At 41.7% G+C, this 24,212-nt stretch overlaps 1 long non-coding RNA gene across 1 annotated transcript; it reads left to right on the top strand.

Moving 5' to 3' along the window:
* The first annotated feature begins 271 nt into the window (after positions 1–271).
* Positions 272–17,788, top strand: LOC117266767 (uncharacterized). The gene is made up of 2 exons (XR_004502519.2): positions 272–559; positions 14,214–17,788. It is a non-coding gene; the product is annotated as an uncharacterized LOC117266767 (long non-coding RNA).
* Positions 17,789–24,212: the final 6,424 nt, after the last annotated feature.

Here is a 24,212-nt window from a genome sequence, read left to right as displayed (position 1 = left end):
CCCTCCCTGCTGAGCTCAAATCCAAGGCCATGCAGGCAGGGGGAAATTTCTGCTCCCCTTATAACCAAATGACACCCCTTCGCCTTCTGAACACGTAGGGCCTAAAGTGTGCGTTTATTCTCCAGACCCTCTTTACGGATCGTACTTTAAACAGCGTGATCTGCGAATAAACAAAGCCAGTAAACAATAGAGTGGAGGCTATGCCCACATATAGGGAAGAGTACACACACAAACCAAATTGCACAAGTGTAAACTTTGAATAGGACGCCGCGGCTCTGTAAATTTACACAGACATTAAATTTCGTTCTATTCATTTTAGACATATAATGCTAAGCTGATTTTTTTATAGCACACTGATCGATATCTCTGTAAAATAATCATTTTTTTTAACTAGCGGGGCAGTGAAATCTTTGCTTTGTGCTAAAGTCAACAGTGACAGAGTTTGAGCTCAAATAAATGCCGTGATGTCTGGAGCCCTTTGCAGAAGGCAGAAGGCGAGCTTCTACAATGGGCTCCTGTGTGGCTTGCCAACAACAAGCACCGGCTTATTTTTGCACAGGTATGAAGCTTTTTTTAATTTCCAATTTCGTTTTTTAAAAATGATTTTTAACAAGAGGGGAGACGTGGTTTGGTGGCAGATCCCGGACTTGCATGAGGAGGGGGAGGTGGTGGTGGGGCAGGGGTAGTGGCAGGAGCTGATATCCTAAATTCATGAGAAAGGAGACGTATTGGATTTCACGACAGGGTGGTGCAAAGCTGAGGGGATCTGCAGGTTGTGTGGTGGAGGCTGCTTCAAGTTTCTGTGTCTTTGAGTTGCGTGGAGAGAGATCTTGCTACACTGCAAAAACTAAAGTGTCACTAACAGGTGATTTAGTCTGATTGCTGATTTTAAATGGAACTTAAAAAGCGCAGAAATGAAGATAAGATAATTCCACTAGATTCAGTGCTGGCGATTCCTTATAACAAAACCATCTCTTTTCAAAAAAGAGACTTAATTCTAGTCGATTTTTACACCGGAAACAGGTGAAAATAGCGGATCTCAGAGAAATATGAGAGTAATTCTTGTCTTGTTGAGTTGGATATTTTTTGCAGTGTACAGCTGACAGATATTGTTGCAGCACTGATGTCATTAAAACGAGTCCTGCTGCAGCTCTGACCTGCTACTGCTTTTATATTATGCCATTATTAATACAAATGGATTTAGCCTATTTTTTGTCAGTGAATATTCAAATTAATAATTGTCAAATATACATAAAAGCGCTCGTGATCGTGATGTCAAGCTTTTATTAAATTAAGGTAATATATGTTTTATCTTGCTCAGAAATTTAAACTCATTATATTTTATTTTATATGTTCAAATAAGCTTTTAACGCTGCGATAATAATAACAATAATAATTATAATAATGATAATGATATATTAAAAAATTATATTTAATAATAAAATAAGCGGCCCCTAATATTTCTGCAAAAATAATGTCGCCGTATTCGGATAATTTGCTCCTTTAAATCCTAAGTAGATGGAGAGCCCTCCAAAAATGTCCATTTACCAATATCAAACAACAGTATCCGGACGCGGCTCCCCTCCGATCCTCAGCAGGCGGGATAACCCCAGTCGAGCCCTCTCCTGCGCGCACTGAGATGGGAATGGCCTTTTGGAGCTTTGCCGGTTCAAAGGTAACCAACCTCAATCTGTACTGGCGGACAAAAGTGCGCCGAGGCCACATCGCTGCACCTTTCCCCCCCATCTCCTAACTTTGTCTCCATCAGGGTGGATGCCTCTGCAGCAGACGCACCATCATAGACGAGCACATCTGTTGTTATAGCAACTGAATAAAGGATGGTGCAGCCTGTTGATCCTTTTTACTCCGCTAACCTGATTTCTCCGCGTTTCTCGTGGTGGTATTTGCATATTTCTTGATTAAGGCCTGAAAAATCTGAACTTCTTTTCTAGTGAAGACACAAAGACGCGTCTTTTGCACGTTTGCAGGCAGCCCGGCTGCTGGGTATTGACGGGAAATCTGCTTTTATTAATAAATATAATATAAATATGATGAAGTTCTGTTAAAATAGAGCATGCAACAAACCAAGAAATAATATATAGTAGGCCTATAGATTAAAATGCCTGCTATTAATAGTTCAGCTTCTTTATAAAGATGTACATGTACTCGAATAATAAGCAATTAACATTTTTTCATGCCATGTCTTTAAATAGCATGCAATTCTACCAGACTTCCACAGTGAAACATTTCCCCTACAGCGATGCATTTTAATGCCTAGACGAGTTTGGGCCTCTGTTTTTACTGAATGACTCAATACTCTATAAGCCATGCGCATCCACCCATGGGCGTCAACTAAATATAGCAAGGTAAGGGCACTGGCAATCCTTGCAGCAGTTTGATGCATTAAAGAGAGGAATTATATATGTGAAAATGTAAGAAATATTATATGAAAATTCCCACGTGAGGCTCTGCTGCAGCCGTCAGATCTGATAATTTCAGATACAACTTTTCAACAATCAGAAATGGCTGATCAGGTTGTGCATCTGTGTGGTACTCGGGTGCAGAGTTATTTCATGGAGTCAGATGGTGTTATATACAGCAGGGCGTCTGCCGCACCTATAGGCTCCACGCTGCAGCTCGCGGACTGGAACACCCAAGTAGATCTGTCTCCATAGCGACGGCGGGACACCGGTCCAACAAGCTGTAATTCTGTCTCAGCCTTTTGCAGGGGAGGGACCGTCCACACTAGCCCGACTTAACTCCTCTTTCACCAGAAATACTCCTAATCCCATATCTTAGCAAGGCAAACTGCCGTCCCTCAGTATATTAAAGGGACCACAAAGTCAAAACTCAAAGCCACCCATGGTTTCTCAGCAGGCGGCCCGTCCCGGTGTGACGCTCCGGCAGCCTGTCCGGCCAGCCACCGTATGTGCCTCCAATTTGTTCCGCACGTCTCCGCTGCAGATGAATAAATGTGGTCATTGATAGGGTATTAGATTTTTTTTGTCCACTTTGAGAGGTGTGTGGAAAAAATAAGACACACCATTATATTATTGTCAAATTATACAGAAAAAAATATTAAGCCATAGATATATAAATATCTAGTAAAATTGTCCATTGATTTGACCTGAATTAATAATAAATTTGGCCTCTATTGCAACTATTTATTGTCCTGCTGCTATTGTTGCTATTATTGGTAAATGGCTTATTAGCAATTAAGGATACAAACGTGACAATAAAGTTACATATCAAATTGGAAAATCAAAATTTAGATTATTATTAAAACAGCAAAATACATTCTTAAGTCTGTTGTCTTATTATACACTAAAATAAATTCTGTTATGAGAGTTAAAAGATGAAAAGCATTTGCACACCTGTGTGCAGTCATGGTAATCATTTCTCACTTTTTCTAAAGAAAACATTAATTATAAATTCAGTATAACCTAAATTAAAATTGCACATTGGACAAATACTTCAGTGTAAACCAATGGGACTCAACGTGACTCTAACTTTTTATCCACATAGCTTTATAGAGAATTTGGGCATCAAACAGGCCTCAAATGCACATTCTAAGTTAAAGTATTTATCTTAGGTTAGTGATATTCTAATTTTAATAAGGAAATGGTTGAAAATGTCAAAATAATGTAGCTTTATCACTGAGCAAATTAAACTGGGCTCCTGGCAGATATTGAAGCTTCAAATTAGCTGTCTGAGTGTAATGGCATTTACCTCCAAAATTTCTTAAATATGTGATATTTTTAAACTCAATTTAAAATTGCAAGCATTTGCAAACCATGCATATCACTCTTTTAGTACCACATAGTTCATATTTAAATGGTTGTTTAATATTTGTTGTGCAGTGAGGGTGTTTTACACAGTCTGCAACGAAGTGTAGAAAGTCTTATATGTGATTTTATGTAGAAGTTGTTTTTCTGATACATCCTTCTTGAGTATAATCAGGGATTTACAGATGTGTGCCAAAGCCATACATACCCTTCAATTGTTCTTTTGTTCATGCAAAACTGCGACTCATTCTGCACGTGCCTTTGTCTCTTAAACAAGATTTTGAATGGTTGCTGTTGACTTCTTATCATTCCTGACACTTTAATCTTAAAATATTGGACAGTTGCACACTCGTGGCTGTTATTTTGTAAATCTGGACACATGAAGGTCAGTCTGGAGCTCTGTTATGATGGAAAGAAGAGGTGTGTGTGTCTGTGTGTGTTTAAGAGAAATGGCAGGACGGACAGGGTGAGAATGCGGCCGCTGACTGTGATGTGTCCGCACTCCTCTGACACGACTGTGTGACATTCCAGCGTAGGACTCCTTCATGTCCTGAGACAGAAAGAGAGAGGAGAGGGAAAGAGAGAGAGAGAGAGGTCCACCAACAATGCCCATTGAGTACTGCGAGGCAGCAGCTGGCAGGACACGCAGTGACCTAAAGGCGATCCATTCAGGCCAGGACGGGGTGCCTCTCACTACCCTGCTGCTTTTATACGCCTGGAAGTGGATGGATGGTCGGTGTTTATCCTTGTGGGTTGTCATCAAGCAAATGGAGGAGAAGTCATTCCCCACCTTACCAAACCAATCAATGTTTCTGAAGAACTGACAATCAAAGGTGATGGAGATAATGCAAATGACTGAAGGAAGAACTTTCCATCTTGTGCCAACGTGATGGAGATAAAAATGGAGCTGACAGGCATGGCCTTTGTTTCTTGGGAGTGCTGAAGTGAGGCTCAGGAGCGCACTGGAGGAGGGGATTAGCTTCTCAAGGAGAATCATAAAGCGTACAGAAACACCCCTCCATGCAAGATAATAGATGTGTGATCAACCAGGCAGAAAGATACTATATTGGAAGGAGATTAAAGATGCTCAAAATATGAAGTTAGGTATTGCTCGAGTTGACTGCAGGCAGCATTTGTGTGCACGCACACACGCACTGATGCTTCCTGCTCCTCTTTGGTAATTCCACAGGCATTTCCCAGTGGGTCTCATGCCTGTCTTTGAGATCAAACCTTGTTGGCAAAGCGACCATAAAACGATATGTCAGTCAGCTGTGGTAAAGGGATGCCTGCTTGGCTGTGATTGATCTGCCAAGGTTTTTCTTTATTCCCCTCGAGACTCGATACCTCCAGGTTTTTAGATTCAGCCGTTGCCAGTGCTGATGGATATCTGGGGCTTCTGCTTTGGAATAGTACCACGTTATATCCCCTCTTCTGACCCATTTCCACCCAGTGTGGCACATTCAGCAGCACATGGCCCATAACATGGAAGCCAACATGCTGCAATATCTCCTCACTTCCCCCTCAGCTCCAGTTCCAGGAAGTGAAGGCAGAGCTTTGCCAGCCAATCACAGCGAAGGACACCCAACTCATTAAAAGTTAATGAAACCTATAAACGTGGTGCGCCAGCGATTCATTTAAACCCCCAATCCAATCTCCTCTCCCAGCAAAGGCAAACAAGCCCGTGTGCCCCCGGTGCCGTCCTCGGAATAACAAACTACGGAATATTTTGTCCTGCATATGTTCTCCTATGCAGACATGTGCACTGTGATAGGCTATCTTACAATGGGACTTGTCCAATTTAGAGAATGCTAGGTTGGTGTTCTGCAGGGGTGAATTCTGTAATCTGCGTCCGAGTTGAATTTAATGCCTTTGCTTTACACTGCACAGCTTGTAGGGAATGGCGGCGAAAGATATGCCATTTCAACATTCATGAGAATCACTGACATTCAAATAATTTGCTCATTATAATACCGTATGAGTGGGAGCCAAATCTGTGTGAAAAACCTGCATTTACTTCCTCACGGTCATGTGAGGATCAAGACCTATTCTTGATCCAAGCAGACAGACATGGCCGTATCTCAGCCTTCTTTCCCCTCAGATAACTCTCCTCCTTCCTGCACGGTCTGTCTACACTCTCATCTAATAGCATTGCTGCTCTCAATTTGATAACAGCCCATCAACACCAATAAAGTGCTACCTTACAAGTGTCCAAATCTAAAGTGTGGAACAATATCCCCCCTTGTCTTTAAGACCTCCATTTCAACACGGCCCCAGTGCCCCATAGTGCTTCCCTTGGGGGATTCAAATTAAATTCCCCCCATGTATAGTGCCACTGTCAGCCCGCTAATGAATTCCCATACCCTGACTTGAATCAAATTAATCCCCAATTTAATCCCATATAAATGGCTGTGTTATTTATAATGGAAAGGCGGATGCTAGGCTGAAGGATTGAGGAAAGCTGGGAGGTGTCTATAGGGCTGTTGAGCAGATTATGGTGAAGGATGAGGCCTGTATGTTTTCCCCACTGCAGAGTAGTCCCCTGATACACACTATTTAACCCTCGTCTGCTTGACGCTGACAGAAACATCGCAGCGTTTGTCACTTAATATCCGTTCAGATTAAGGAGTCAACTGGCAGATTTATTGGTCAGAGCTGGGATACCCTTATCTTGAAGTGCCCAGCAGAAAGATAATGTTTGGGTGAGAAGGGCATCTCATATATATCATGTTTCATTACTGAGTGCCTTGGTTACAGTTAAATTAGCTGTGGGTGCAGACTTGTTACAGTGGTTGAGGTCATAGTGTCATGACAGTTGTGTTTATGAATTCATGCAAATCTCACATGGACTTCCTTTCGTATGCAAACATTTCAGGTGAAATGTACTTGCATATTTTTTGAGAACACCTCCCGCCATTATTTAGATTGGAGGACCACCCTCTTGATGTATTGTAGCCAGCGATGGGTGAGTGACAGGTAGTCTGTTAAAGGGCTTATTTATCCAAATATCATGGCATCGTGCGGCACGGTGAAATATTGCTAATGCTTTTTTGATGCAAATACAATGGCGCGCTACGCCATCAGATGCATTTGTGTGAAGAAAAGCAAAGTCCAGATGGTGGATCCAGGTTCAGTTATTATTGGTGTGTGGCTCTGAAGACTGGAACTGTTGGACCGCCCGCTCCTGTATTGTTTTTGGCCCGTTTACGTGGGAGCCAACAGAGAATGAAAACACAACATCCAGATATGGCAACATAGTGATGTTTATAAAAAACTGCAGCAATTTTCTTACTCAAAAAAAAAAAAAAAGATCCCTGCATAGGATAAATGGGATATTTGGGATTGATGCACTGGATCGGAAAGTGTGTTAGGAGCCAGAAAGTTATCAACTGTATCAACTGGGTGATTTTCACTACTAACATTACAGATATTAATGCACTCACTGCATGGAAACTTAGTGCAAAGTTTGTCCTATAACTGGTTGCATCAGATGGTTAAGTAGTTGCTATATGCAGTTAGGCTGCATGTATGGTTTGCAGGCATATATGGGAGTTTTACGGATCCAAATGTATGATATACTGTGTAGAGTTATTAAGTAAGCAGTAGCATGGGATGGATATGAGGATGACAGACGGTTCTGAAATCAGTTTGGCAGTTCATAGGACAGTTTGGAGCCTTTAAAGCTCGGTCCACCAAATGTCTGAACAGCTATGGTTTATTGAGGCATCTGTAAGCTTACTCACTTTATTGCCAAGCTTGGCTCGTGTACCCACCGTCATGGAGAGAGTGAGAGAAAAAAACACACACACACACACAAAAGTTTGCTGTTTGCCTTCATTCCACCAAATCCTTGACAGCCGTGCTATAGCCCATCACTATTCACACCATTGTGCTGTCACAACAACTAAACACATCATTTGTGTTGCAGAAACTCATCCTGTATGTATCCAATACCAAATGTTTGGCGACCAAAAGAGGCGATGGTGGTGGCGGTGGTGGGGGGGCTGCATAATTTGCTAGGAAACATTTTACCGAACATTTGGTGATAAAAACGCCGGCGTCGGCCCCGAGGCTTAAAGCAATTAATTCAGGATCCTGACATAAACTCTCCAATCCTTTGACAGCTTGGAGCTGAAATAAAAATGCTAGTTCTCCTGGGAACGGCAGGAGATAGCTGGCTCTTTTCTGGACTGTTTGCTCACTGGCCCTGAGAGCAATCTTCCCCAGTCAGAATGAAATGCAAGGACACAAACAATGTACCGGCGAGAGAATGGGAGATGGGGAATGAACAGTTTGGACTATTTGCTCAGCAGAAGGGCAGCCACAATGGCCGGCCCATGGCTTTCCCATGCATCAAGCCTCTTAGTCTTAGGCCTCCCTTTGTTGCCTGGTTTCTTCTTCCCCGGCCAGATAAGAGCCCAGCTGCCCTATACTTTTAATTCCCATTGTACGCCATACTGTATGGTCATTTATCTGTCCACATTCTGCCTGCCATGACGGTGTTGTTTAGTTGAACAGGTTATCGCTTGTGTATCTCTGTTCACCTTAGCATGTGTACTCGTTTAGGGCTTGAATCGCTCACACTTTGCCATAAAAGGCGGGGTGGTGGCCCGGGGAGGGGGGATAACGGCTGACCCTCTTCTCTTCTTAGAGGAGGCAGCACAAGTCAAGCACAGAGTGTGATAACGATGCCCAAGTGGCGTTTTGCACAAGACTGAATTATCATTTTAGAGCAGTTTGAATCCGTTTTTATTAACAATGGGGAAAAAATGATAAAGAGTTTGGGATGCAAGAAAAATCAAAGTGAGGAGTCCCAGACAATGATGCCCTTTTCCAGCCAAAGGCAGAAAGCTTTCCGAGGGCTCTTGAGGGAGAAATGCGGTCATTATATGACCTAATGGCAACTCCAGCCAGAAGAGAGGGCAAACAGAGCAAGTGTAGTGGCTCTGGCTGAGAGAGGGATCCATATTGTGCTCTTTTGTTTTGGTTTGTTGGTTTGTGTTTGCATTTACATTGACCAGTTCTCCGCTGAATGCGTATTCACACTCAATACATGTAATGTTGTCTGCGTGGGCAGGAAATGTAAAGTAAGCCTGCTTCCCTGTAGAAGTCTGCCGGGGAATAAAATAACAAAAGTAAATGTATCTGAAACAAACAAACAAACAAACACAAAAAAAAGAAGTAGTGGGATGTCACAGGAGGATCAATACACATAAGATGAAGGAGCATATTCATGCATGTGAGCAGACACTTGCCTAAACACAAACACACACACACGCACACACACACACACACACACACACACACACACACACACACACACACACGCCCATCCCCCTCTGTAAAGGTTGTGGTGTCAGGGACCCCCTGGGTGGTCAGACTGAGGATGATTTCTACACAATATGATGCTGTGAGGGAAAACATTTGAGAAGTTTTACTGGCTGTGTCACATTTATAAAACCAAGCGAAAATACATATATTATATAGAGTTTTTCCTTTTATTTGCGGTGCATTTAATGAGACATCACACAATTGCTCTTTTAAACTTTGACACAGACACACTGCAGGAGGACCGGAGTGAAAACGCAACCCATGATGACTCCACAATGGTTTATTCTAATGGCTAAGCTCTTAATCTATCAGATCAGATTTCAAAGTGCCAGTAGCTGTGCCAAGACAGGTCCCAGGAAGGAGAACCCTTTTGTTTGGGGCAGAAAATCTTACATTTAAGACCAGACTTTATTCACAAGGGCCCATATCACTAAAAAAAAAAAAAGAAAAAAAAAAGAAAAAAGACATGACCTGTTACGGAAGCAATACCTCAAAGAGCAACATCATTAAGAAACAGCAAGTGCTTGTTTTCACATCCACCTTTGGTGCACCACCAGCGCTTTGCCAGCATTGTCAGACCTCAGGTATGGCAAGATAAATAGCTGTCTTATTTTGTGCCTGTGAGAGCCCAGCTCCTTGTGGGGTGGTGCTCTCAGCTTCACGCTCCACCAACGCTGAAATAAAGCTCTGTGCGAGGCATTTCAACACTGCTTAAGGTTGTCGGTGGCCGTGTAATTTATGAGTTGAGAGGACTTCGTTTTTAAGTTCACTATGACCTACAATCTTCCAGCATTCATGGGTGGAGAAAAGAGCCGTGTGAGTCATACTGGAGGAAACTTACAACACCCCTCCAATTACCTTAAACAATGGCGGTCTGAGTGATACCTGCAGCGTTGTGGTGTGCTGTTCAGGAGCCAAACCTGACGTGACCTAAAGGAATTGGACGTAGAGGCACTTTGACAGGTTAGGTGTCTTGTCACCTGTAGGTCAGTGTGAAGCTGGTAGGAGCTGCTCACTTCATGGCCCATAGCTCTCAGTGGGTGGTCATATGAAGAGACAGAAAGACAGACAGACAGACAGACAGACAGACAGACTGACATGCTGACTTGTGCTTGCTGGCACTGGTTGCCTCTTTGGCAACCTACTGCAGACGGAAAGATAGCCTCCTCGGAGAATGACTTGATTAGGTTTTTGGCTTTTGTATTCGAAAAATAGAAAATATATAGTCACATTTTTTGGGGGCTTATATCAATTTTTTAAGGTTTAGATATTTGAGACAAATATTGTGTGAGGTATGGAAACATTTTCAAAATTTAAATACTTCTAGAATTAGGAGTACTTTTCTTTTTTTGTCTGTGGAAAATAGCAGTGTTTGAATATTGTTTTAAAAATATTCTTTCCAATGGCCTCTTTTGTCAGTTTTTGATGAAAACATTTAAGTTTTTATTTATGTGTTAAAAACAAACAAAATACTTAAAAAAAAAAAACTTAAAAAAATATGGAAATATGATTTATTGTCACACTGTTATGAGCAATTAAACATTTACATATCTTGTGTTTGCCCTTTGTTACAATGAGAGGATATATGACTTGATAATTGTGTTTTATTGCTAAGCCATCACATAAAGGGAAATTAAACCACACATTATCAGGGTGGTTTTATCAGTGGCTCCAACTGTAATTCCACATCATGAAATTTACAATCAGAGTTATTATATTGTGTTTACATTTCGACCACAACAAACAAAAAAATATAGCCTATAAATGGTTTTCAAAAATCCTCTGGAAGAAAAGGTTCATTATTTTCAAAGTAAAGTATCTATAGGAAAAAAATGTGGACAAGCATCTTTTATTGTCTTTAAATCAGTATCTAAATATGTAATTAGATAAAACATGTTGCTTTTGAAAAAAAACAACAACTGCTTTGTTAATATTATTGATCCAACTAATTATCAGATGTCAGATGAAATTCTACACATTTGAAAATACAACAGTAAAAATGAGGCTGCATTACATTTTACAGGTAACAGAATTAAATGTTTTAAAAAACAAATAATAATTTAGCATATAAATTACATTTGAAAAAACAAATGTATTCAAATTCAAATTCAAATTCAAATGAATATATTTTTCACAATCATCATCTTTTTGATATAATAATTTAATAATGAAAAAATATAAAGCACACAACAACACAAGTCAAAAGCCAGTATTAACAGAAATATTAAAACATTAAAATATTCTCTTTAAAATGCATATTTTATTATTTACAATTACATTAATTACACTGGCAGTGTAAAGGAAATATTTATTTTAATGCTTTTTTGCTGAAAATGCTGCAGCCATAAGAATAAGATTTTTTTTTTTTTTTTTTTTTTGGTGCATGAAAATTAGGTTAAATAAAAATTAACAAAGGCCAATTGCATAACTGATTACAACTTCTTCATTTAAATGCCACCGTTCACGCTGGAACATTTCAGACCACGTTTCACATTAGTTTTGTTGAACGCTTTCAGGGCCCAGCACAGCCAGACATGGCTCCACCATTCACATTACCTCTCTGCCAATGTGTGAATGTCAACACCCTGTAAACACCTTTGACACACATGCTTGAATGCGACGGGCGAGTTAACTAAACATTCCTGGGTGTTCCCCATAAAGGTCTACCACTCATCCACTAGACTGCACTGACCCATCTCCCACGCTCCAAACTGCACTCATGGAGCAACCTGGACTTTTTTTTTTCCGTCACACATTCACATTTTTTCCTGTTCATCTTTTACATGTAACACACACACGCACACACACATATATATTAAACATTAAAGGATATAAAATAGAAACAACAATAATTCACCAGTCCTTGCCTGTCAGTTTTCTCCCTGTGTATAAAGCGCTATGGAACAATGCTCTATAAGGATTTGGGAATTTGGGAGTATAATTCCAGCCCCGTGCTTATCGCCACACCCAGACTATTTGAGTGTTTTGAGATGCGGGCTCCCTGAGGACGGATCGAAGGCGTCCTAGTAGAACTGCACATCAAATAAATAGGAGGATGGGATTTATATGGAGGCTGTGTCTCTGTCAAACAGGGCTCTGCTGACTGAAGTGATCCCCACGGCCTGAGTGGAAGAGAGGAGGGAGAGGAAGTCTCAGAGGGAAGAGGGATAGCTGCTGAAGAGCTGATGCGCACACACACACACACACACTCAAACACTCACACAATGTCCCTCTCAGTCCTGGGTTGTGACCGGCCCATGGCATTGGCCAGGTATGTCAACTATGTTTGCCAAGCCATCCATCACCCATGCACCTTCCCTCCTGAAACACGAACTTTTGTTTGAAGCATGCACTTGTTAAGCCCATCCTTTGACTCCGCTCAACCTAATTTATTTCCCTATAGCTGAGAAAGAGGATTTATTAGCACCTATGTTTTGTTCTTTTTTTCCTCTTATTGTAGGGCAGTAGCGAGCAAACGCGTTGGTAGGAACATGAGGCGTGTTGTCACTGAGAGAGATTGCAAGCTATACGGTTTGGGGACACCAATGGCCCTTATCGTCGGTGACCAGGGTTAGCAAATAAACACACTGTAGAGAAGTCAAGCTGCACGTAAGGAAGGGAAAGATTTATGGCTGCATGACGCTCACACATGACGAAGAGGATATGAAATGTTTGTATGTTGTGGTCGAGTCTCTGCATCATGCTGCAGAAGAACGAAAAGAATGTACCTTTCCCTTATATGATGTTCAAAATAGGTCAACTAATTACATTTGGTTTAAGTTACCTTTGTGGGCATGTTGTCGTACATAGAAAGCCATTTCATTATTTGTATAAAAGGTTATTCATAAAAGAACATACACGTACAATAATATATGTGATGTTGGAAAGGCTGAGAGGTAAAAAGGTTTCAGGAAGTGCTTTACTGACGCCAACACAAACATAAACCTGAGTCATTTCACTATTGTTGTCCAGCTTGAGAACACATTGTCTCGGTGAGACTGCGACATGAGAACCGAGGCCACAAAAACGTCTCAAAAGAAACCTATGTGTGGGCTGGTATGTTTGCTAAAGCACCTAAGTTGGAGCCTTACTTCATTCCCTGAAACACAACCTTCATTTATCTTTTGACTTCTACTCAGAGCAGATATCACTAAAAGTGCCACGTTAATGATTGACTCCCGGGCGCACCAAGCATCCTGCGTTGAGTAGCCACTTTGCCTCCTCTTGTGCTACATTTTCAGCCGTAAATGTTTGTGATCCCACTATCCTCTCCAACTCCCATACAGTATTATTAGCAAAGGAGGGGGCTGGGGCTGGGTCATGACTAACTTTCAATAAAGAACCATTGGCATGCTGAGGTAAATGGGAGATAAGAGTTTGTCTCTGACCCTTTTAGTGCTTTATAAGAATGTGGCTGTGTAAACTTAATCTCCCCTCAAGATAAATTCGGCCCTGCTTTGTGAAAGCAAGTTCATGCATTTTTTTTTTCCTGTTCTAAAGCCCACTTTGACGGGCATGAAATGAGTCCTGGACTTTTCATTGACAGTTCAAGATGGAGAGCAAACTGAGATTAGGGCATGTTAATTAATTGTGGGGTTGGTAAAGTGGCCTCCCATCCCATGAAAGACTTGTTCCGTTTATTGCCATCCTGCCAATCAGTGACAATAGTGTAATCACGAGTTTGTCGTCCTAATTCTAACTTTTTTTTCTTTGGTATTGTAGGACTTCCAGTGTAATTAAGCACACTTACTGAGCTTTTTTGTACTACCCGCATGTATTAGACTCACCTCTACCAGTTCGTAGCGCCGTTAAAATGATTATATTGCAAGGGCTTAGGGTTTAGGTCAACATTGGGGCATCAAACATTTGATTTCCTGCATTTTTGGAGAATTTTTATGCACCAATTTGTCTTTTCTGCATCAATTTATGATTTGAATGTCTTTAATTTAATCAAAATAAAGTCCTCTGTTACTTTCATGTTTTTATTGGGAGGGAGTTGTGCACTTCCCCTGTGCCCCTACGAACTCTACACCTATGTCATATTATAAAATAGCATAAAATGTAATGTATTGACCTGCCTGTTCTCCCTATCCTCTACAGATGCACATGGCTTACTTTGAAGGACACTTTCCATCCCTGCTTTCCGTCTACTTTCATCACCCTGCATCATGCAACCTGAAAGCACTTCCCCATCGATGTACTTGGCTATATCTACGTCTGACCTGTCTGCCATATGTAATATCAAAGCCTCTGTCAGCGTGGAGCTGAATGGGAACAAAAGAGAGGCCTCCATTAATGATTAACTGTTCTAAAAGCCCCGGCTTTTGTATTCCCATGGTGCCCGGGCTATCTGGCCACCATGTGACATGCTCACAGCATTTTTCGAGCAGATTGGGGGAAAGCTAGTGAGCAAACACAGGTGCTTTGGAGCAGCGTTGCCGACGCTGTCAGGGACAACCACAAACAAGAGCAGCTATGCCTGGCTAAATGAATCCCCACCCCTCCCAACACCATCACCACCTCCGCTGCTCCCCCCCGCTCTCAGTCGCTAGCTAACCTGTTTGCTAGCTCCCTATAGCTTTCTCCCCTGCAAAGCCTTCCTTCTGGAGCGTCCCCACGTCCCCCCCTACAAGTCCAATGTCCGCTACAGCCGCTGCTCCACAACTTCTCACACCCTCCAAAGAAACAAACAAATAAAAATGAGGACGGCCGACCACTTCTTTGAGGTGATGGCATTTGCTGTGGTCATGACTAGTGGGAGAGCAAACAAATTAATGGCGTTCGAGTTTTCACTTTCCAAACCAAACTAAATGTCTTTTAGTTCAAGTGGGGCAATTCCACTGACCTTGGTGTCACACGCTGTATAAGGGTTGCACACTCTTACACTTGAAATGCTGAGAGGAGGCCGTAAGAAATTAAACAAGGCTTGAGTATTGGCCTACATGGACCTGGTTTGTTAAATGACATGTGACCTATAAATCTTGAATAAACTGTGTGTGTAATAAATACTCATGGTTTATTTATTGTTTTTTGCTGTTTATGTATTTGGACCACAAACTTGAACAAGAGGTGTGTGGAGCACTTAACCTTTTCATCGGGGCTGACTGATTGTTCAGAGTGACTGGGGGTGCTGTGTCGCTCAACTTTGATAAGACAATCAGATGATAGGATGGCGTTATCTTAACATGGCTTTCCGGCTGGGGGACAAATGAACAGTGTGTGATAACAGGAACAAAAGCTTGGCTCTTATTGGCTGGCTCCTCCAAAGAAAGGGGGGAAATTATCAGGATGGAAAATTCACAATAGGCACAGTTTATTTCATTTTCAATTTTCTACTTAGCCCAGGTCACAGGGACAGCTTCTTTTTTTCTAATCACTCAAATATTTATATTGTCTCTTGTTGGCATTTTGGTCTCACAGTCTGTAATTACCTGCGCCTATAAAGCTGTTATTATCACTGGAAAGATAATAAAAAAAATATTTTAAAACAAACAATTTAAATCAACAGGGGAGGAAATTAAGTTGTAAAAGTCAGAGAGACAGATACAGAAAAGCAGGCTGTGAGTAAGAATATATATACTGTGGACAATGAGAAATTGAAGAATTAAAAAGATGGCGTGTGCGTGTGTGTGTGATGGAAAGACGGAGGAAGAAGAAGGTCAAAAGTTGTTTCTTCAGAGACCCACTACTGATCAGTAAAACGCCACTTCTGTCTGTGTTTCCTGACTTTTGCAGCCCAATTCTCAGAGTCAGAGAGGAGTGTGTGTACACTCAAGGATTCACTCAAGGCTTTGTTTGCTCTATAGCCAAAAAAATGATTGGAAAAAATATTGGTGCCCTGGCATGAACTTTCTTAGAACTAAAAAAACCCCTTTGAAACTGTGTGGAAATTGCATGAATAAAATATCTCTTTTTAAAGCAAAGGTGTCATGTGTAACTTGAAATTTTCTCTTAAAAGATCCACTGAATGTACAGCCCTCCATTTTGTTAAAATGAGCAAAATCTAAAGTTGAATTAACTTAACTTTAAACCATTCTTCCAGGGAGTAGCAGACAGGGTTTAAAGGGGCAGAGATGTATTCGCAGAAGCTCATCTCATCCCCTGTTTCGCCGCTGGTTCTCTGCGGGGATTTAGCCTCCGCTGGTCGTGAGCTGAGTCTGATCAGAGGAGTTACAAATCCTCACTTTTAGGGGTCTTACTGTAATTCACAGGCCTGTTTGTCCCACAGTAAAGCGTGGGGGCCCAACATCTCGAGAGGGATTTGAGACAACATCTTTGTTGCCTCCTCATTGTGTTCCGGTGAAAGTCGTCCAGCCCCATTGTCTGTCCAAACTCTGCTCAGACCTCGGCTCAATCAAAGAAAAGTTTTCCAGTAATGAGGGGAGACATGAAAGCTCATTGAACACAGCGACATGTTGAAAGGGCCCTTTTGATCTCGCCAGGCACAATGGTAAAATTTGAAAAGAGCAAAGTGTGCTTTAAGCAGCGACGCACCGCATTAACCTTGTCTTTTGACAGGCCCACACCTAGAAAGAACTAATATTCTGCTGGATGGAAAATGTAGCTCATGAGTAATGGCCTCCTTGAGCGGACGGGACCTTTGTACCAATTCTACCTGCTTCTTTTAGAAATTGGCTGATCAAGAAACAGATAGAGCTGGCCTGTATTCAAAGCTGTGCCACAGCAGCCTCCTTTTGTGCCCTTTTCCCACAAAAATTAACCTGTGCATGCATTGTTTTAAACGTGGGAAAACCTGTTAAAAATCAGTGATAGACTCCTTTCCCATTGCCAGTAGTACTAGTAGTTGGGTGCACGGCTCTGCAGTAGACGAGCATTCCTTTCTGGGGTTTTTTCTGGTGTGTCACATTTGATGTCACACATGGGGCAGATAACAGGTTAGTAAACAGTAGAAAGCAGCACGAAGACCAGAAAAAATGTTACGGACGTTACTAATTTTTAGTATCTCTTACTTATTCAGTCTCCGGGCCTCCCTAGTGTAGTGGCTAGTACAAGTAGTGCAGTAGTGTAAGCCAGATGTTAGCTGGTGTTAGTGGGTTTTTGGGCAATGGAAAAGAGCCTTTGGTGTGTTCTTTAAAGTCTAATATTTTTTACTTATATCTTAACATGTCAGCGTATTTCTATGATAACGTAGCATATTAGTTTTGATTTAATTACTGTGGCAGCCTATAAATTAGCATCATGAAAAATCTGTCCCATCAAGTGATTCAAGAGAATGGTACTTCAGGTTGCCCTTCTTGTTTTATGAAGAGTGATAAAAACTTAATGGCAGTTTGCTGGAGCTGACAGATTACCCAGCAGCCGGCTATGTCGGTCATGGGTCAGCGCAGGGACGACTCTGTCCCCAGACTCTGTTAACTAAGTGGGCCGGCACTATCTCTGCCCCATCAGCCAGCCAGTCTGTCGACTCCCTGGAGAACGCTAATAAAATATACCTGTCTCCTATTTTGAGACACTGGTTTATTGTAGACAGCTGGCATCTGTTAACTTCTGTAGGTTAACTGAATGATACGCCAAAGGCTTTTAAAAAAAATCTCCAACTTAAGAGACTTTTAAAGCGGGCTTGCAGTGATTTGAAGCCCGTTTAGCAGACAGCAAATAAAGGCTCATGAAGCTACATTATCTTCCTTTGTTATTATCAGATGACAGAAACCCAAGAGCAGGTGTTGCGTGCCTTTAAAAAGGTGTATATATTCAGAAACCTTCAACAATGTTCTCGACCTTCACTCCCCTAAAAACCCCACACACGCAAACACACGCTCCCTCTGACTCCTGCTGTATTCATTTTCCACATGGAGCTATAAGACAAAAGGTGGTCCACTCAGGTAATGGAGCGACTCGGAACACAATCTGCTCAGGTGGAAGACCTCTGTGCTGCCATCTTCACGCCTGAACTGCAGTCAATGACAGACATACAGCCCGACGCCTCTCTCAGAGCACAAACTGCTGGAAGCTTCTCAACTGCTGTTCCAATAACCCTCTATTCACTGAATGGTCTCTCTGCCTCTTTTATGAATACAGCTTGTCTCCCTTGTGTTCAATTACCTGAGTCAATATGGATGTATTGAACCCCAACATATGAGTCAAATCATAAAGTGTATATAGGCTACAAGAACAGGGATATTATGGTCATCTCAGAGGGGGCAGTGAAAATTACACTGGTGATTTGCAGCCCAGGAAGTAAACAGAGTTGTGATATATGAGGGTAATAACACACAAATATGGCTCCGGTGTGGACAGCATCTGTGCAGTGTTGCTGCTTTGCACCAGTCTGACAAAAAGATGTACTCCAGATCAGAGCATCTTGTAAACGGCTTTAAAATTATGCGATAAAATAAAAGTCTATATGCCAACGCCTGTGTGAACGGGTTCATGTGAGACCATGTGCACATTGCGTGCATGAGGCAGCTGCTGCTTTTTGGCACGCACATGCACGCACACACACATACAGCGAGCACTCAGGTAGCAGCTGGGCAGGCTCACCTGTCATATTAATAAAACCAGACAATCCCTTCCATCAGCAGCAGCAGCAACAGCAGCAGCAGCAGAGGCCAAAGCAGACAGGGAGACGGAACAAAAGAGCAGAGTGGCGGAGAGACGTGACAAAGAAAAGGAGCAGGATGAGAGGAGGAGTTGGTAACACTTTCTGCGAAGCCCATATCCTTACTATAATAGTATATATATAGTATACCACCTTTGAGACCTGCTGTAACACCCAATAATGTATGACCATAAGGCTGATCTTTTGCAAGGATGTTCATAAAACCATAAATTAATTCATGCTCTATTTTAATACTTATAATTATAAATAATACCAAGTATTATAGCTATACTGTCTTAAGACTGGAGTAAACGTACTGATATTATAGTTATGAATGAGTATAGCAGCTCTTGCAGTGCATTTATACATGTTAAATTTCATTATGTGGATAAACATAATACACTGGATGCCTTATACATATTTATAGGCTATGTATACACACATATGGGCCTTATAGACAATGTTTGTTTCCAATATTAAAATAAAGTAAAAAAAAGAATATTGATTTTATTGATTGGTTTTTGTGGTGCACAGCCCGTATGGCAGCAACAATCAAGATGGTGACACAATGCCGAACCTAGGACATTTGATGCCTGAGGCAAGCTTCCCCTGGTGCCACCAACCCTCCCATCCTAAAAAAAAATATTTTATATTTATTGTATTTATTACAAATAAAATCAAGAGCTGATGAGAAATAAACACAAATACTTAGCTGACACAAACAATAATAAAAAAAATAACAATTTAGAAAATTTGGTAAAAGCAAATTTGCAAATTTCGTCTTCTTTTTCTTTTGTAATTTTGCATTTTTATTTTCTCTTATCCATATGCTCTCCACACACACTCCACTATACCCATCAGTGCACCAACATGTTCTGACTGTGATGACTGATGAACACATTAAAGTTAACTGCATTGCCAGGTGTTACTCCTACCTGCGGTGTCATGACTAATCAAACAAATAGTTCCACAAAAAAAAAAGTCTTTAAAGGGTTTAATTGACAAGACACAAGTGTTGTATTATGAGCTGGACGCTTCAGGTCACTGTACAGCCACATATCACATATAAGCACACTCTTTCTCTGTAAATTAAATGTTATATATTCCTCTGTGTGGCAATCTATGATTTGAATGTCATTTCTAAGCTTTGGCTTATTCCAAATCTCCTCTAAATTGTACTTGTAGGTGTAAATTGTACCTTTTTTAGGAGTCACTGGGCAATCAGACAAGAGGATTGGCTGTGGATGATAGAGTGATGACAATACTGATAAGATAACAAGGCCCTTTAGAGACTTTCTGATTGTGTGTGTGGGTCCTGTGCGTGTGTCTCCTCTGCGTCTTGGTGTGCTCCCGTGTCTGTCTTTCTGAGCGTGTGTCGGTGTGAGGGTGCATGTTGCTGCTTGCTCGTGTGTGTGTTCGCTTGGCATCGGAATAGGCCTTGGACAGAGTGAAGAGAGGGCCCAGGGGAGAGGGAAAAAGAGAGAGGGAGAGGGAGGGAGAGAGGGAGAGAGAGAGAGAGAGAGAGAGAGAGGCGGTGGAACAATAAGGGGTGGTGGAAAATGACAAGCCTGGTAAAGGAGGGCTTCCTGAGAGCACCACATCTAACAGAGGAGGCTGTGCCGCACAGACGAGACCGTCCTCCTCCTCTTCCATTAACCCCTGGAGTGCCTGGTTGCCCAGGTAGAGGCTGATTCATTGAAGGCACTAACAGCTGCTCCATGGGTGGGATCCTGTGTGTTTACTTTTACCTGTAGACTCAGAGAACTCATCCTAAAGCCAATGAAAGCTCTAATGTGTCATAACTGACAGCAAAATGAAAACACTGTCATGGACCCACAAGATCATCTGACAACATGATGAGATTGAAGTTGATTAATCTAAATCTATTGCTGTCAGCACAAATAAAATACATTGATGGATTTTTTTCGCCCCCTTCATTCAGATGAATTAAATTAGCGGAGCACCCCATGCTGCATTGTGGCTGAACCATTGGTATCCTGGCAGCCCCAAAATCAGCCGAGTGTGATTAGGCTGATTACCTACATGGGTGAATTGACAAAACGTGTCCAAAGGAAGAAGTAGGAAATGCTCCATAAAGAATCTTTTGAAATAGACTGACAGGGCCCGGTGAGTGAGCGCCAATTTATGGACGGAGGCACAAAAAAGAAAAGTTCCCAGTGTTCATCGGAGGCCAGTGAATCCAAAATGAACTCTTTTTATGAGGCTGACTTTGCCTCCGTGATGGCGCTCGCACAAAGCAGCCAACAAAGGGCGGCAGTAAAGGGGGAGTTGTGACAAGATAGCGGCACAAAGAGAGAATCAACTTTCACGTGGCTGAATGCAGGCAGCGGCCCGGCCCAGCTGTTTTTAATGGCGATGCATTGACAGGAAGGCAGGCTATTTTTAATCGCGTGCACTTCTTTCAGGCGCACACACAAAACCCCCCCTTTCACAGAGCTTTGTCAGTAACCTGCGGTGACCTGCATTCAAGGCCTGCGTCAGGGTCTCCTGCACAAAAGATGCTGGAAGAGAAGGCTACAGGGACGTCTGCAACTGGATGCCCAATCCAGAGGATCCCCCCACTAGACCACCACAGACCTCCAGGACAAGTCTTAGAAAAGAAAACAGTGTAGTAAAACTGTCGGAGTAATTGACATAAGAATGTGTACAGAGACATGTAAAGCCATACTACGCTTGCTACATTTCAAACTAAATAAAAGTCTATAATGTCTCTGCAAACACACACATACACACCCGTACACACGCACAAAGAATGTACAAACAAGTCGGAAAACAAAGGGCTCTTGTAACAGGGCTTGGGATCTTGATGAAAAATTCAAACAATATTAAATGGGGAGTGTCAACAGCAGACACACTTCTGCTGAGGGCCCTTCAAACAGACGGAGTAACTCGGTACACACATTACGCCGCCACAGTTCAACCCCTTAGCGTAATGATGATGGCAGCTTTAACTGGGGCACAGCTTTTAAAACCCCCTCTCCTGCAAACACTCTCCTCCAATGGGGGGTAAAAGCTGAGGATTCTGGCTTTAAAAAAAAAAAAGAAAAGAAAAAGAAGGAGCAAGGAACCGCTGTGTCCAGGCATGTCTTTTACTTCAGATTTACCTGCTCAGTGAACGTCACAGGTCACCTGGATCCACCCCCCTTTCCTCCCCTCCCTCCTCAGTGACCACTTCATCAGGAGTCGTGCTCCTGAAAGACGCAGATTAAGATATCAGTGCTGAAGGATTCCAACTGTCCTCCTGCACAACACGGAGCAGTAATGCCTCCTGACAGGCGAGCTTTAGAGCCAGGTCTCAGATTCTCACATCCATCAGTGATCCCTCATCTCGGGGGGCCGGAAAAAGAAACAACTCACATAAATATGTGGACTTCATTGCGCACATGAGGAAAGAGCACATGGGGGAAGGATAAAGGACCACTTTGCTAAAATGTGATGCACATGTGTCTGTGTGTTTGAAATTATTTTAAAAAGTGGGTGCAAGTGTGTGGGTAGTTGATGAGATCTATCTTAATGCACATTAAAAGTAACCAAACACAAATTGTAATATAAAGTCTTCTTGCCTTTCCCTGCACGTTTGTAGCACTTTTTCTAATATTCACTTTCCATGCTGTCAGACTGAAACATTACTGAACACATATAGTCTACATTCTGTCATGTACATTTATTTATTTATTTTTTGCATTTAAGTTTCAGATAAGTGTTGTTTTTTTATATGTCTGTGTATTTTTTTATTTTGTGCAATTTCTCATGCAGTTGTTTTGTGCAGACTAAATCCCATATAAAATTGTTTTTGGTCCTAAATATCTATCCTGAGTGTAAACCAACATTCAAAATATCATCAGTGTCACACACAATATTAAAGATTTAATAGTGTTGATCTTCAAATTTGAATTTCTGGTTTTGAATACATCAGTCTATCCTGTTCCAAAACTAAATCAATTGCTAACTGAGATCTGAATAAAGAGGATATAATTTGGTATGTATATGTATGTATACATAACTGTATAACTCTTTGATATGTTTCGTACATACAAGGGCGAAGGGCACACACACACACACACACACACACACACACACACACACATATATATATATATATATATATATATATATATATATATATATATATATATATATATTTTCAGCATTCTGGTGAATTTTTCTGCACAAATCTGTCAATTTTCTGCACCAATTCATGGTGTAAATGTCTTTAATTTGTCAAAATAAAATCTATACCTATTTGTAAATTTATCAAAAGTGTCATATGTGTAACTGTATGTTCAGCCTGTGTGTAAATTTCTTGAACAGAACTGCCCACAGATGCAAAATGAATTTCATGGTAAACTGACAATAGAATTGTATCGTATCAAATCCTATCGTATCATGTCATATTGTATCGTATCGTATCGTATCGTATCGTATCATATCATAAAGGTGGCAGACTGCTGTATAAAGCACAGCGATGCATACCAAACAGGCATAGGCTGGAGTTCATCTGTTGCTTACACTGACTCAATCTGAGAGCAGTAATACACAAATAATTAATATTTTGAAACAGTTGAAAATGTATTTGTTCAGCTGAAAGATGCAAACACCATATTTGTTTCATGTGTAAGTTTTCTTGCAGTGAAAGGTTCAAAACATCTGTCTTTTACTTCCTGCAGGTCAAGCTCCAAAAACCCTGGATCCTATAATGCAAATAAATGGGGTCTTTAATTTGACATCATCTGGGTTATTTTTCCAGACTCTGGCGAGCTTCTAAAAGAGCCACAGAAGACACTACTCAATTATTGCCGGCTGAGTTATACTCTTTATGACAAGTAAACTGAACCTATATGTAAAATCGGTGGACCACCCCTTTAAAGCAGTATTTGGAATAGCCTCCTTATTCTTGGATAAGAAGAGGACTATAAGCAGCTAATCCAAAATAAAAAACAGTCATAATGAGAGCTATTTGCCATAAGTGTGTGCATCTGGCAGCGCCGCAGGGTCAACAGCTCCACCACCACCTGTAGGCAGACAGCCGCGCTGAGTGGGGAGGAGCTCGGCTAGCTGTGGTCAGACACAGGAAGCGGAGACAGCAGGTGCACTGTTATCACCTCCATAGAAAGGTAATGGAGCCACATCACAATCAGCAGGAAATGAAGCAGCACAGCTGAGCCTGATTGCCTCCTCGACGTCATCCAACAACATTTTAAACATCCATATGTGACTGTGTATGATCTGCCAGTTGATAGCAGCCGATTCCCACTCCTGACTCTTTGAAGCTATCCGAGGACTTAATGCCCATGATAAGGGAAAATTTCCCAACTTGTCTACCTCGCAGTTGTATCCCTTTTGTTTATGAGCGCTCCATGTAGACTCAAAGTGGTGTGACATTTACGGGCACCTGCTTTGAAGAGGAGCCAACTGCTCTCCGAGCAGTAAAAGAGCCACCTGCCTTGCCTCACCTGCCCTTCTGTGAGGGCTTAGTGAATAAAAACTCCCAAAGTTCCAGTGTCAGCTAGACCCTGCCC

This window comes from Epinephelus lanceolatus, chromosome 15 (genome assembly GCF_041903045.1).
Source record: "Epinephelus lanceolatus isolate andai-2023 chromosome 15, ASM4190304v1, whole genome shotgun sequence".
Lineage (NCBI taxonomy): Eukaryota > Metazoa > Chordata > Actinopteri > Perciformes > Serranidae > Epinephelus > Epinephelus lanceolatus.
Note: the sequence above shows the minus strand (reverse complement) of the source record. Positions and strands in the feature narration are given on the sequence as shown.